The 14,411-nt window shown below is 38.9% G+C and overlaps 1 long non-coding RNA gene across 1 annotated transcript in view; it reads left to right on the plus strand.

Moving 5' to 3' along the window:
• The first annotated feature begins 2,263 nt into the window (after window positions 1-2,263).
• LOC144616627 (uncharacterized) overlaps window positions 2,264-14,411 on the plus strand; it is a 32,742-nt gene continuing 20,594 nt past the window's right edge. Inside the window, exons 1-2 of the long non-coding RNA XR_013556002.1 lie at window positions 2,264-2,563; window positions 12,432-12,587. This is a non-coding gene — a long non-coding RNA (uncharacterized LOC144616627). The remainder of the gene's footprint in view (window positions 2,564-12,431; window positions 12,588-14,411) is intronic.

Consider the following 14,411-nt stretch of genomic DNA (forward strand, 5'->3'; position numbering starts at 1 on the left):
GATGAGACAGGCATGTGTACACATAATTATAATAGCACTTAAGATACACCAGATTACTATGGGAGCAAAGAAGTGTGACCAACTTCAGTCGGGGAGTAACTATAATTTTATAATAAGCTCTTTAAAGTGTAAAAGTTTTGTAAGCAGAAAAAAGTGGGAAAGGCTACTCTAGGACACAAGAACATCATGTACAAAAAGTACAGAGGCATAAAAAAGCAGATGGGTTTGGAGATTAGCAAAGCATTAAGTATGGATAGAATTTAGGTTGGGTGGGAGCTGAGTGATGAGAGATGAGGCCACAGCTGAATTAAGAACTTTGTATGCCAAAGAAATGAACTGAGATATTATTCTATGGAGATCAAAGAACAAATGGAACATTTTAAGAACAGAATTGTGACTGGGTGCTTTTATTTACTTGGGAGTGACCACCCCGTGAAAATGTGGAGACTGGAATATGTAAGTATAACTTGATTGTGGAAAGGCTGCTTAGCTAACAGTTCCGGGCCCCAAATAATAAAGGCCCGGTGAGGCTGGAGGGTGTATAGGAGATGTGTCTGCAATAAGGTTGCAGTGGCAACGCAGTGGATGGGAAATACAGAGAGGGAAGTAAATGGAGTCTGCATTGTGTCTAAGTTGGGAGCCCAGTGGAATCAGTGACTTCATAAAATAGGAGAAAAGACAAATTCTGAGTAGAAAGGCCAGTACTATAGATTTAAATCCTGTCTGTTGTACTCAGAGCTCTGCAATTTGGGTAAGTTACTTCACTTTGCTGAACCACAGCTGTGTCATCTACAAAATGGAAAAATACTATCTACTTCATGGGATTGTCCTGAGGTTAAAGGGGAGCAAAACCTATGAAATCATCTAATTTACTGCCTGGACACAGAAGTTGCTTGATAAATATTTGTTGAAGAAAACTGACAGAAATAGAATAAATAGCAGAGACTAGGATTTAAAACTAGGCTTTGCTATGTGACCTTGAACATGTTACCTAACCTTGACATTTCATTTCCTCACATGTGATATAGGGAAAATCTATCCTATCTCATTGGCTTGTTGGGAAGATTGAATTGAAAGCCCTATGCAGAGAGAGCCAAAGCATAAGAGACTGTTAAAAACTGAGAACAAACTGAGGGTTGATGGGGGGTGGGAGGGAGGGCAGGGTGGGAGGGAGGGCAGGGTGGGTGATGGGTATTGAGGAGGGCACCTTTTGGGATGAGCACTGGGTGTTGTATGGAAACCAATTTGACAGTAAATTTCATATATTAAAAAAAAAAAAAAAAAAAAAAGATTCTTAAAAAAAAAAAAAAAAAAAAAAAGAAAGCCCTATGCAGGGCCTGACGTAGTCATTGGCACATAATTGGAGGTGAATAAATGTGCATTGAATGAAAATATAGATTAGCTCAACCTGGTCAGTACATCTTATTTAAGGAGGTTCCATAAATATTGCATACACACTCAGACACATACCCACAAAAGAGAACACTGAGTCTGTTTCACATTATAATTTAAAATTGTTAAGATTCCATTATTTGAGAAGTTAACTTGCTTAGAAAAGTCTGCTTATTTTTCAATAATGTCCAAAAAAATGGCATGCCTCTCAATCTATTTGTATTATACAAAAATTAGAAACTACCTTCATATCTTCTCATTAAAAACAAAGCCAGGTACATAGCTAAACCTTTGTGCAGAGGCTAGATGGCCTGCGTAACTTTTGCTCCATAGAAGTAGCGCTAAGAAAACTTGAAAACCATTATTTTTAAATAACCCAAGTACTACCAGCATTACTTCACTTTTGATTTGTTTGAACACCTTTAATGATTTGTTTTAATTCTATTCCTGCTTGGATAAATACATTTTACCTTGTATATTGTGGCTGTGACAGATAATGTTAGATGTTTCCCAGTATACCTTCTTTTCCACTTTCGTTTATATTTTTTACATTTTTTAAAATAAATTAAAAAAATTAATGTTTATTTTTGAGAGAGAGACTGAGAGTGTGCGCGAGCATGAGTGGGGGAGGGGAGAGAGAAAGGGAGACACAGAATCCAAAGCAGGCTCCAGGCTCCAAGCTGTCAGCACAGAGCCTGACACAGGGCTGGGACTCAAGAGCCATGAGACCATGACCTGAGCCAAAGTCAGACAGTCAACAGACTGAGCCACCCAAGAGCCCTCCACTTTCTTTTAATAGACGAACCCACCTCTTCACACTCCAACCTTCTATCTCCAGCCCATTGTTTAGAAGCATGGCTTCCCAGTGCAGACTACATTTCCCAGCATCTCTAGAAGCTAAATAAGTTCCTGTGCTAAAATTCCGGGAGATGGAAGATGAGTGAAATTGATATCTTTCATTTCTGGGTCATCTCCTTAAATACTTGCTCTGTACTCTCCCCTGTCCCTTATTCTGTGGGCTATCGCACAGATGTGGTAGAGACCCAGGTTCAGTAACGCTGAAGAGCATGACATCAGTGAATGGTAATGCAGCAGAAAGGAAGGAACTTGCGTCCTTTAATGACCTAGAGGAGTCAATCTACTTCACCACCTGGATCGGCGGGACTGTAATGTGAGAAACACATTTCTATCTATGTAAGCCATTACATTTGGGGTTTTTGTTGTTGTTGTTATTATAGCATCTCAGTCTCTACCCCACCTAATGCAGGGTTTTACCTTTTTTTTCAAGAAAAAAAAATGGCTTCACTTGTGAAAATTGCCTGCAGGACTTAGGGGACAAACAGATTTTTGAAGACAAAAGTCTGATGTGTCAAGCTGAACTCTGAATATTCATTATCATTCCAAGGGCTTTCCATTGCTCCTCACTTGATAACGGTATTTTGAGTTCTAATGGAGAATGCTTAATTGTCAACTTGGTTGGTTTTGATTATGATTACGCTGTGGTTTGCAATGAAGTAACACTTCTCCATTTATTTTACTAACTCTGCCAGTGAGTAGTGTTTGACTAAACTAAAGACGCTTCAATTTGCCTTATCTCTGTTATTAGACTTAGCCACAAATTAGATTTTAAAAAATGGAGGGTCTCAAAAGAGAATATCTAAAAAAAAATGGTTCACTAAGTTTCAACCTTGAAATAATAGTGTCAATTTTGTATACCATAACCTCCGATTTCCATTAAAACTTTTTAAATTTTTTTTTACTAAAGGGCAGTCAGTATTGGAAATAGAAGTCTATTATATTGTTTTGCCACTATTGTGGCAAATGAGGTAAAACATGATTCAAGATTCTAATTTTGCATACCTTCAGCATAGGGTATTTGCGTCAGTGATTTTATTACTAGTGTAATGAATAGCTAGGAGATGGCTTAGTTGTCAAAAATAAAGTCAATAAAAAAGATAGGTGATAAAAGAATTAGAGCATCAGGTGATGGCGGAATATAGCATAACATAGACAGAACATATCAAAGTTATCATATATGGCCACCTATACAACTTAACTCAATCACAAATAGGACTGTTTTGGACCAACTGACTTGAAAAATAACCGCACTATTGAAATTTCAGTCACTTTGAATAATTCCCAGCTTCAGTGAAGCCAAATCAGTTTCTTCCCCTCACCTTCCCGGTAACCAGTGACAGCTGATGTAGTGGAAAGAACTCTTGGCTAGGAGTCAGGAAACTTCATTGCTAGGCTTGGCTTTCCCACTTAGTAAGTGTGAATTTGGGCAGGTCATTTAACCTTTGTGCAGAGTGATTATGAAGTTCAGAATAGGATCATCTCTAAGAAGTATTTTGAAAAATAAAAAGCTTATACAAATATACAATAGCGTGTGTGTGTGTGTGCATGTGTGCATATAAGAAAAACTAACATTATCAATAATAGCCACCTATAAATGTCTTTGTTCATATACACATATGAACACATATCTACAAATATGTACATGTATATATGTAAAGGTACACACACATCGTAGCTAAATTAAAAACTTTTACTACTTAGGATTTGTGTCCTGGTTGCCTCAGAGTCAAGACAGTTATAGATTAACACACAATGCCAACGTGCAATGAAGAACTCTGAAAAAAAGACAAAGTTTATGTAGATGACATTTAAGAAGTATCTTTTAGTGGAGTCCTCTCGCTCTTCATTGATAGTTGAAAGCAAAGCAGACGAGGAGACTTTTGCTGTAATCATAACAGGTTACCAATAATTTATTGAACACCTCTGAATTCCCCCACCCCAAATAAAAGAATCTTAACAACGACCTACATTTAATCTCAAGGTTTCATCCATATCCTATTCCTCTGTCTCCCTTCTCTGGGTGATAAAGTTCATAGGCCACCTCTGCCAGAGTTTTCAGGAAGTAACATCTGGAAGGTGTCAAGTTCTCATAATGGAACACAGGGTACACATTAGGCTTGTACCCTAAGGTCACTAAGACTGTTACTGTAACATTCTTTTGAACTTTTAGTGATCATCCAAGATTAAGGAACAAACTAAGAATCATGAGAATAACTAATCTTCCCCCTACCTAGTTCTATATCACCTGATAATTGTTGAGGCCCAATAATCTCCTCTTCTAAAATAAATTCAAGTGAGCTACATTCCTGTTTATGTAAACATAAATAAATTAGGAATGAATTTCATTGTGAGGCAGAGGGTAATACAAGCATCTTGGATTCATGAGCTCAGACAATACCATTCTATTTTGAAACCATCCATCAATTCCCCTTGATCTTTAATTTAAAACAACCACAAACACAGCATTGAATTTTATGGTCTCAGTCCTCAGTGTGAACAAAAAGATATATTAGACTGCACTTTTAGTGGACAGATTAGCATTGATGGTCATCTATCTCAAATTAACACTCACAGAATAATCACTAGATTAACATTAGGACTAGCAAAAAAAAAAAATGGCATTTGAGATTTTCCCCCTCCTCCCCCACCTCCAGCCTTAAATAAAATGATAATGAATTTTACAACGGGTTAGAAATATCTGCACAGACGGTATGGAAACAAAGAGCAAGAGCTGATCATTGACTCACATTCTGTACTTTGTTCTCCTGCTGTGGTTTGCCTCATCACTTGACCAGAGCAATCAGTCCAAGACCATTTCCAGGCACTAAAATAATGCTCACAACTAAGACAAAAGTCTTTCAGAAGTTGGAGTTTCTTCTCCAGACTAATACTTCTATTTTCTGATACTCACAAAAAAGAGTTCCTAAGGAAGAATTCTGCAGCAATGTATCCAAAGCTTGCCACCTTAGAACTGGTAATGTGCCTTTCTTCTAAAGGAGACCTCCAAAAGCATTGTCCCACTTAGTGTCACAGTTTACTTGCCAAAGAGGCTGCAGAGAGCACCAGCCCATTTCACAAATGGAGGCCTAAGTATTATCCCGGCCTCTCTCCAAGCAGAGAGAACGAGAGGAAACAGTGACAGCCACATATTCTAAGCATTTCTTGAATGTGCATTTATGAGCTCACATGTCAATGGCAGACTCCTTAAGCGGGTGCGGAATAAACAAGTAGAATACATTGGGAATGCTGGTCCTTGTGATTAGAATTTAACCCATGTCATGGAGCAACTGCAAAGGGACAAAATGTATGCAAGTAAACATAGTCTAATTGACCCAGGACTCACCCGACCCTTCTTGTCCTCTTGGAGTTGCAAATACCTACCCCGATGGGCAGAAGTCAGCTAGAAAAGAGACAGCGAAGAGAGACAGAAGCCCCAAACTCCTTAGTCTTTATATGCACCCACCTCTCTGTTCAAACATCCTCTTCACTCTGATTAGCTTCTGGTTTTCTCACTGCTCCTTGCCTTTGAAATGTTCTCCACTCAGCAGCATGCAGGGTTAATGTCTCCAACTTCCCTCAGAGCATCTACGCATGTCCTGGGCACGTATGTGTATTTCCAGTGACCCAAAGTGACAGTCAGTGGGAGGTAGCTTCTTGTAACTCCTTTTCCTGGAGACTTGTCTCTCTCCCTTGCATGGCTGGCCTTGGCTTTTCTAAAAGGCTAAGGGAGGTTATCTATTCTCTTCACCCACAGGTTACAAACCATAATGTGGCTCTGTTTTAGAAGGATGGTCTGCATAAATAGCATATCACTGCCAGAAAGAAAACTTAGGTTCTATATTTGAATGCCTACCTTATCTTCCAAATCAAACACCTCCCAAAATTATGAACACATTGTTGCCTTCCTATTGGACACCTTCCTACTTAGGTCAACAATATTTACTTTCTTAATATGATTTTCTCCCTTTTTTCTTCTTTATAAAAGTTTATAAAGTTTCTTCAGACACAGTGGAAGCTATGGGTTGTTTTCTGAAAAAAAAAGAAAAGAAAAGAAAGGAAAAGAAAAGAAAAGAAAAACAAAAATGCTGTTATTCCTAGCTTCCCATACCATATTACAGAATGAACATATGTGATTTTCAAGGAGTAATAACTGTAATAAGTTTTTCATTTCATCTTCATTTCTTGATTGCACAAATGAATATTCAGGTGAGATTCTGCCATAATAAGACAAGGGAGTTTCCAAGTTACTTTCTTGGGGTGAAATTTTATTATACCCATTATTGAATGAAAGCAAAAGAAAATCTTAAGAATCATTCAGCTATGCATATACTTCGCTACTGTAATGATGTTTGCTGAAACGGCAGATATCCAATAGACCATTTTTTAATTCCATCATGACCATTTTTGATAACCAGAATGTGATAGCATGATTACCTACGTGTAAATTGAATTTTTCATCCCTGGTCTACACAGAGACTACAAAAACATTTTTTTAAAACCATGTTTCATTGAATTTAACTGATTCCTGCTGAATAGATAAATGTCAACTTTCCCTACAGTGTTTTTTCCAGTGAAATTCAATTAGTAATGAGATTTAACATTTTCAACAATAAATTTATAACATGCTAAGTTTAATCTTTTGAAATCTTGCAACAGACTACTGCACCCCTTCTTCCCAATTTCTCAGGGATGGAGATGTACTGAATGTCCTCTCAGAATTCTCAAATGTTGAGTTATTTTTGATTCAGAACATTTCCACTGGTTGTCCTTGAGTAGACATGCCATATTATCACATTACCTTTGGAATCCCTTTAAACTGTGACCCACATTCTCAGTAAGGCAACTAGATATGAACACCTTCTTTTCCACTGACTCTTTTTAAAATGACATCTCCCTTGAGTAACTGGTCACCTTGCAAGGTCTCAATTCATTGAGCTGAGTACATGTGATACATATTCCTATGAACTGTAGGGACTTTTGTTTGTTTTGCCTAACTTGGAAGTAACAAGAACTTTAATATCGCCCCACATATTTGAGTTGTAAAGTTCACAATATTGTCCCAGACAATTTTATTCCTCAGTGTTTCTTGTACTTTCTTTACACCTTATACACCAATTACACATGCGTGTGTGTGTTCATATATCCACAGTTAAAGACTTAAGTTCTAGGTTAAGTCCCACTTAAATGATTCACAACTCAGCCTTGTGATAAAAGAAAGTTTTCATTGAGCTCTTAACATTTATTATTGTTCTCTGTAGATGCAGATCGGAGTATGCAATCTTTCACAATAATCTTTTACACACGGTCTGTTGGAAACAATCCTGTGAAGTCATTGTCTCCTTGTCTTCACCTTCCCTCTCCGAGTGCCCAGACCAGTCTTTAGAAGTGTGTTTAGCTAACACAAACTTCTGTCTACTCCCCAGATATCTTCATTTTAATCAAGAATGAATCTTAATGAATTTCTAAATGGCAGGTTTCCAGATACCCATGAATGGGGTAGGGGAAATTGTGGTGGAAACATTGCCAGTGCTTTGAAAGGAAGATAGCAAAAAGAAAAGTGGCAAAATGCATAGTTTTCAATTTTAACAAGCAAAATTGTACCAAATAAAATTGTATTTCCATACATTATTTCTAATATTTACCCTGCCAAGTGGGTACTATTATTATTAACCCCTGGTTTACAAATAAGGAAGCTGAAGCTCCTAGTGTTTCATGATTTGCCCAGGGTTGGATAGCAGTGAAGTGGCCAAGCCAGAACTCAAACCAGGTCTATGGATGCCAAGCCCACCTACCTGTGCCTTCACATTTTACTAGACTTTGTTAGAGGCTTGAGTGGAGGGTGAGAGCTCAAAATCTCCAAGTATCAGCTTCAAGTAATTTAATTTGTACAGGAAATGATGTTCAGACCAGAAGATACCTATGGAGCGTCTAAAAATGCTCCTCCTTCCATCTTTTTAAACCCAAGGAAGATACAAAACAGAGAAAACATGGGCTTAAAGTCAGAAAGCACTGACTCAAATTCTGTTTCAGGTAGTTATTATACTGGCTCTTACATTATAATGGCTTGGGTAAAATTAGTTGTTTGGAGCCAGGTTCTTCCATATAAGCAATGAATGTAATAATATCTACCCCATCAATCTACTGTGAGGATTAAGTGAAAATAAACCACATGCAAGTTTCAAGGTGAGTGCCTCACTCCTAGTATGAATTCAATAAATGGTCCTTCCGAAGAACCATTCTTTTACCCTTCCTTGCATGGAAGGAATGGTCCTGCTTTCATCCATTGTCATAGTTTATTTACAATCTTTAGCTCCAAAAGAAGATATTTTTCAAGTCTATAACAACATATTCTGTTTTTTTATGCTTATTTATTTCTGAAAGAGAGAGAGACACACACACACACACACACACAGAGTGTGAGCAGGGGAGGGGCAGAGAAAGAGGGAGACACAGAATCCGAAGCAGGCTCCAGGCTCTGGGCTGTCAGCACAGAACCCGAAATGAGGCTTGAACCCATGAACCATGAGATCATGATCTGAGCCGAAGTTGGATGCTTAACCAACTGAGCCATCCAGGTGCCCCACAATATTATCTTAATGATCACTGGACAGCAGTTGTACCACCATGGCTAAGAGCATAAATTCTAATTCTAAATCCTAACTGCTGGTTTAAATCCTGGTTCTACTCTTGAAAAGTTGTATAATGGTAGCACATTTGCTCAATGCTTCTGGGCCTCATTTTTCCTATCTGTAAAACAGGGATAATAATAGCACCTACCTGGTGAAGTTTTATAAGTTAAATTCATTAATACAAGTCAAGTGCTCAGTACAGTGACTGGCAATTAGCAAGTGCTTTATAAATGCTAGCTATTATTATTAACCAAGCAAATAATAGAGTTAGAACACTCATTCTCAACCAAGGGCGATTTGGCTCCCCAGGTGACATTTGACAATATCTGGAGATATTTTTGATAGGTACAACTCAGTGATGGGATGACATCTAGAGGGTAAAGGCCAGGGATGCTATTAAGCATTCTAAAATACATAAGACACCCCTGCAACAAAGAAATAACAGTCCAAAAATCAATAGTACCAAAGTTTAGAAATACTGAGTTGAGAAAAACCATTCCTGGCCAACAGAGATCCTGAGATATTTTCCCAGGGGACATAAGTCACTAATCAAATATTGCTGGAAAATCAAATAGGCATACAAAAACCACATCCTTTTCAATGTCAAGTAAGCTAATATTGGAAAAAGTCAAATGGTTATTGGCTCTATGGGACTATAACACTTCAGTATGTCTTAGAGTTATGTTAAAATACTCTTTCAAAAGAGTAATATTTATTTCTTATTAGAATCATTACTCTAAAATTCATTGAATGAAAATTCAGAAAGCGCATAACCAAGGATGCACAAGGGCTTTAGAGACTGCAGGTCCCATAAAAATTAATGCTCACAAACTTAGCGGGATTCCTTCCCCCACAGGACCCAGCAAGAGATCATGGTCTGTTTATAGTGGATACCGGGTAGCAAAGAAAGTGGGCATGAATTTTTACGCTCCTTTGTATCTTCACCTTCCTCAACCTTAATTACTTTGTGGGCAATGGGGTTATTTAAAGAAAGATAAATATGAAACTCTCAAAGTATCTCTTTCCTCACAGTCCTAGTGTCTCAGTGAATTTAGTAGGATCTCCAGTTTGGGAGGACTCCTTATCAATCCTCTCCGTGACTTTCTCTGTATGTCTTCTAGCTTGAGTTGAAGAGGGCATGTTGCCAGAACATGCCAGAACTAAGTAGGCCCAGGGGATGGTTTTTCCTCACTAAAGAATAGCCTTCACACTCTGAAGAGGAAAATGGGAAGCTCTCCATAAGGAGAACTGTTGGTCCTGACTTTCATTATTTGGGATTGATGGCTGGTACTCAGAGAACTACAAAGTTACAATGAGGTCTCTTCTTCCTCAATTCTTGGAGGGAGATTCTGCTCAAACACAAAAAGCTCTTCCAATGAACAGAAGATACATGAAGAGGTATGACTCCTTTTTAATGCTTGTAGGTGAGATCCAGCAGAGAGGTTCATATGTGTTTACGATGGACTTGGTATTGACTGCCATATAAAGGGAGGACTCTGTATCATTCTGATTTTTTTAAGGACTTAAATATAATTTATTGTCAAGTTAATAACATATAGTACATACAGTGTGCTTTTGGCTTCGGGAGTAGATTCCCATGATTCATCACCTAAATACAACACCCAGTGCTCATCCCAACAAGTGCCCTCCTCAATGCCCATCACCCATTTTCCCTTCCCTCCAACCCCCCAACACTAATATGTACATTAGTGCACAAATGTATCAGGTCTGAACCCCCAGAACCTATAAATGTTACCTTATTTGTAAAAAAGCATTTTGCAGATGTGACTAAATTAAGAATCTTGAGATGGAGAAGATTATTTTGGATTATCTGGCTGGGCCTTAAATGTAATCATGAATATCCTTATCAGAGGGAGGCAAAGGAAGACTTGACACACACAGAAGAGAAGAAGGCCGTGTGACCAGGGAGGCAGAGACTGGAGGGAAGCAGCCACCAGACATTGGAAGGGTCAAGGAAAGGATTCTCCCCTAGGGCCTCTGAAATAGGTGGAGCTCTGCCAACACCTTGATTTCTGTCCAGCGAAAATAATTTCGGACTTCTGGCCTCCAGAACTATGAGAGAATACGTTTCCAGTGTTTTAAGGTTGTGGTAATTTGTTTCGGCAGCCACACAAAACTAATACAGTGGTCATGACTGTGGATTCTCTTCTCACAGACCTCCATCAGTCTAACCTAGGTGGGAAAAAGGAAGTGGGGAAGAGGAAGAAGAATGAGAAAACAGAAGGCAAATAAGAGATAAAAGATCCCCAAATCCTAAACATCCTAAAATGTACAACTCCCTGCAACAAAGAATTATATTTTTATACCCCCTCCAACACTTTGTACAGGGCTGATTTGTAAGAGTCCTGTGGTGACTGGCTACCTACTATTCTGTTCAGTAATACAGATGGTCTCATCTCCTTTATCTCTACCTCTTATCATATTGTACAATGATGACTGATACTGAGAATTGTGTCCCTGAGGCATGCTAGGTCTAAATCATAAAAAAAAAAAAACAAAAAAAAACAAACAAACAAAACAAAATTCATTGTCTTGCTGGTTAAAAAAGTCTACTCATGCATTTTAGAAAGATTTCTAACTGGAAGAGTTGAGGCCAGAAAGCATTTCTCATTCCACCTAATTTAACTCCAAAATGCAATTAACAGCAACTCCTCAAGTCCCAAATACTCACAGCATCTGAAAATTTATGTATTACCAGAAGAGTCACAGGTTTATCCTAAAATATACCTGAGAGTACCAGCTTTCTCGCATTTATTTCCCAATGTATGCCAACTCTTAGTATAAAAGTAAGCTTTTTTTTTTATAATTGCTTATATGTCCTGGCTTTAAATTTCCCAAAGGAAAGTCTGCATTTTGGGGACTGTTTATAATTTTCATATTGCTCATTTGCATCCAGCATAACTGAAATTTAAGTTCAGTTCAGCAAATCATCCCTCAGCAAGTGATAAGATAACTAGCCAAGTGCAAGCCATTATGTGCGCACATGGCTAAAGAATCTCATCAATGACCTACGACTATTTGTGAGTGTCCCTCATGATTGCACATTTTAATGTGCATTATATTTTGTTTTTTAAATTATTTATTTATTTATTTATTTGTTTTTTAACGTTTATTGATTTTTGAGACAGAGAGAGACAGAGCATGAACGGGGGAGGGTCAGAGAGAGGGAGACACAGAATCTGAAACAGGCCCCAGGCTCTGAGCTGTCAGCACAGAGCCCGACACGGGGCTCGAACTCATGGACTGCGAGATCATGACCTGAGCTGAAGTCGGACGCTTAACCGACCGAGCCACCCAGGCGCCCCTATATTTTGTTTTTTAACCTTAAAAAGACGTAAGGCACATTGAGGCATTCCCATCATGTAAAAGTAGTTTATAAAAAACACATTCCACAAGACCCACACTCAGAAAATGGAAATAAATTAAGCAAGTGAACAAATTAACATACCTCCAAAACAGAAAACCAAGACTTAAAATATTGTACACCTTAGTGAAATAACAGCTGCTCTTATTAAAAACCATATATTCCAGGCAGAAGCCAAGATGGCAGAACAGCATGGAAGCTTTTTGTGTGTCTTGCGTCCATGAAATACAGCCAGACCAACACTAAACCATCCTACACACCTAGAAAACCGACTGGAAGATTAACACAACAATCTGCACAACCTGAACCACAGAATTCAGCAGGTACGCGACACGGAGAGCTGAACTTGGGGAGCAAGAAGCCTCGAAAGGTAGGGAGCCACTACTGCAGGTGGAGAGAGGACGGAGACTGGGAAGGGGGGGGAGAATACAGGAAAAGCACCCCTCCCCAAAAGCAGCTGGAGAGAAAGTGGAAAATTGGAAACGGCCGCAGGGACTAAACTAAAAAGGGAGAAAGGAGAGAGGAGAGGGTTTAAATTCCATTAAGACTGTAAACAAGGGGAGCGCAAAGGTTGCAACTCCGCAGCTCCATACCTGGCGGTGCTCTGGTGGGAAGGGCGAATCCCCAGGAACAGAGTGGGGTCCGGGAGGTTCTCGGGCCACACGGGGAAAAATGGTCCCACTGCTGGAAGGACACTTGGTAGAGACTGTTGAAGCCACCTGGTCCCAGCAGACCCCGGAAGGCAACCACTTTCGCTGGTGCTGGGGCAAGGTTGTTGAGGGTGAAGCCTGGTGCCAGATGTGTGTTGCGATTTTCCATGGTCCCTGAAACGCTGAAGCTACACTGTCTCGCGATTTTTTTGGGGGGTGGGGGGCGGGCTGGCACCTGGCCAGCCTCGGCACACTGGCAACAGCAGGGTCCAACGGGCGTTCCTGGGTGCAGCCGACTTTCAGCCATTGCTTGGTGAGACCCTCCCGCACAGGGGTGGAGCGGGTCAAAGCCACAGTCCTTCGGAAGTAAGGGGCCGGGGAAAACAGCCGCATCTGAAACAAAACTGGGGAGAGAGGTACCGCCTGGGGCCTGGTCACGGAGAGTGGAAAAGCGGGGAGTGGACGACAGCTGAAGACGAAGGACCGGTGCGCAATTGCTGATCCGGGAGAACAGACTGCGTGGCTGGGGGGCGCCATTTTTCACCGCTCCCGCGCATGCGCATGCGCACCAAGGAGCACTTGCCACCATCCACCTCAGTAGGCTAGCAGCTCCATCTAGTGGAGAGCGGAGCTATTACACCGAGCCCCGCCCAGCTGTGCCATCTTCCCTCTTCAAGAACACAAGCCTCACCTGTGGCTTAATTTATGGACTACAAAGAGCTACATGGACTGACCTCTAGGGGAAAACGAAGCAATTTCAGTCCTACTTCAATCTGTTAGCAGGTTCATCTATTCAATTTTTTTTTCTCTTTTTCCTTTTTATCTTTTACAATTCTTTTCCTTTTCTTGAATACAGAAAGAGAAAAAACTCATTTTTATTTTCAACTTTTATTGAAAATATCTGTCTTTAATTTTTATTACTATATTTCTTACTTTTGTGGAAATTTTTTCAAATTCTACTTTACGTCTATCATTTTATTTTAGTCTACTTCAGTGTACTCACCTTTTCAAATTTTCAAACAATTTCCTTTATTTTCTTTCTTTTCTTTTTTTCTCTTTTTCATTTTTTTCTTTTTCTTGAATGCAGAGAGAGAAAAACTTCATTTTTACTTTCAATTTCTTTTAAAAATATTTTATTTAATTTTTATTACTATATTTTTTGTTTTTATGTAAATTTTTTCAAATTCTATCTTACCCCCATCATTTTATTTCAGTCTATGACAATGTATTCACTTTTTCAAATGATTTCTTTTTTTGTCTTTTCTTTTTTGTTTTTTTATCTTTTTTCTCTTTTTCATTTCTTTATTCTTAAATACACAAAATGAAAAAATTCATATTTTTTCTTTTTAATTTTATTAAAAATATTTTCTATAATTTTTTCTACTATATTCTCTACTTTTGTGTATTTTAGTCTACTTTAGTGTATTCATTTTTTCAAATTCTCAAATGATTTCATTTTTTTTCCTCTCCCCCACCCTTTTGTTTTTGTTTTTATTT

Source organism: Panthera onca, chromosome B3 (assembly GCF_046562875.1).
Source record: "Panthera onca isolate mPanOnc1 chromosome B3, mPanOnc1 haplotype 2, whole genome shotgun sequence".
NCBI lineage: Eukaryota > Metazoa > Chordata > Mammalia > Carnivora > Felidae > Panthera > Panthera onca.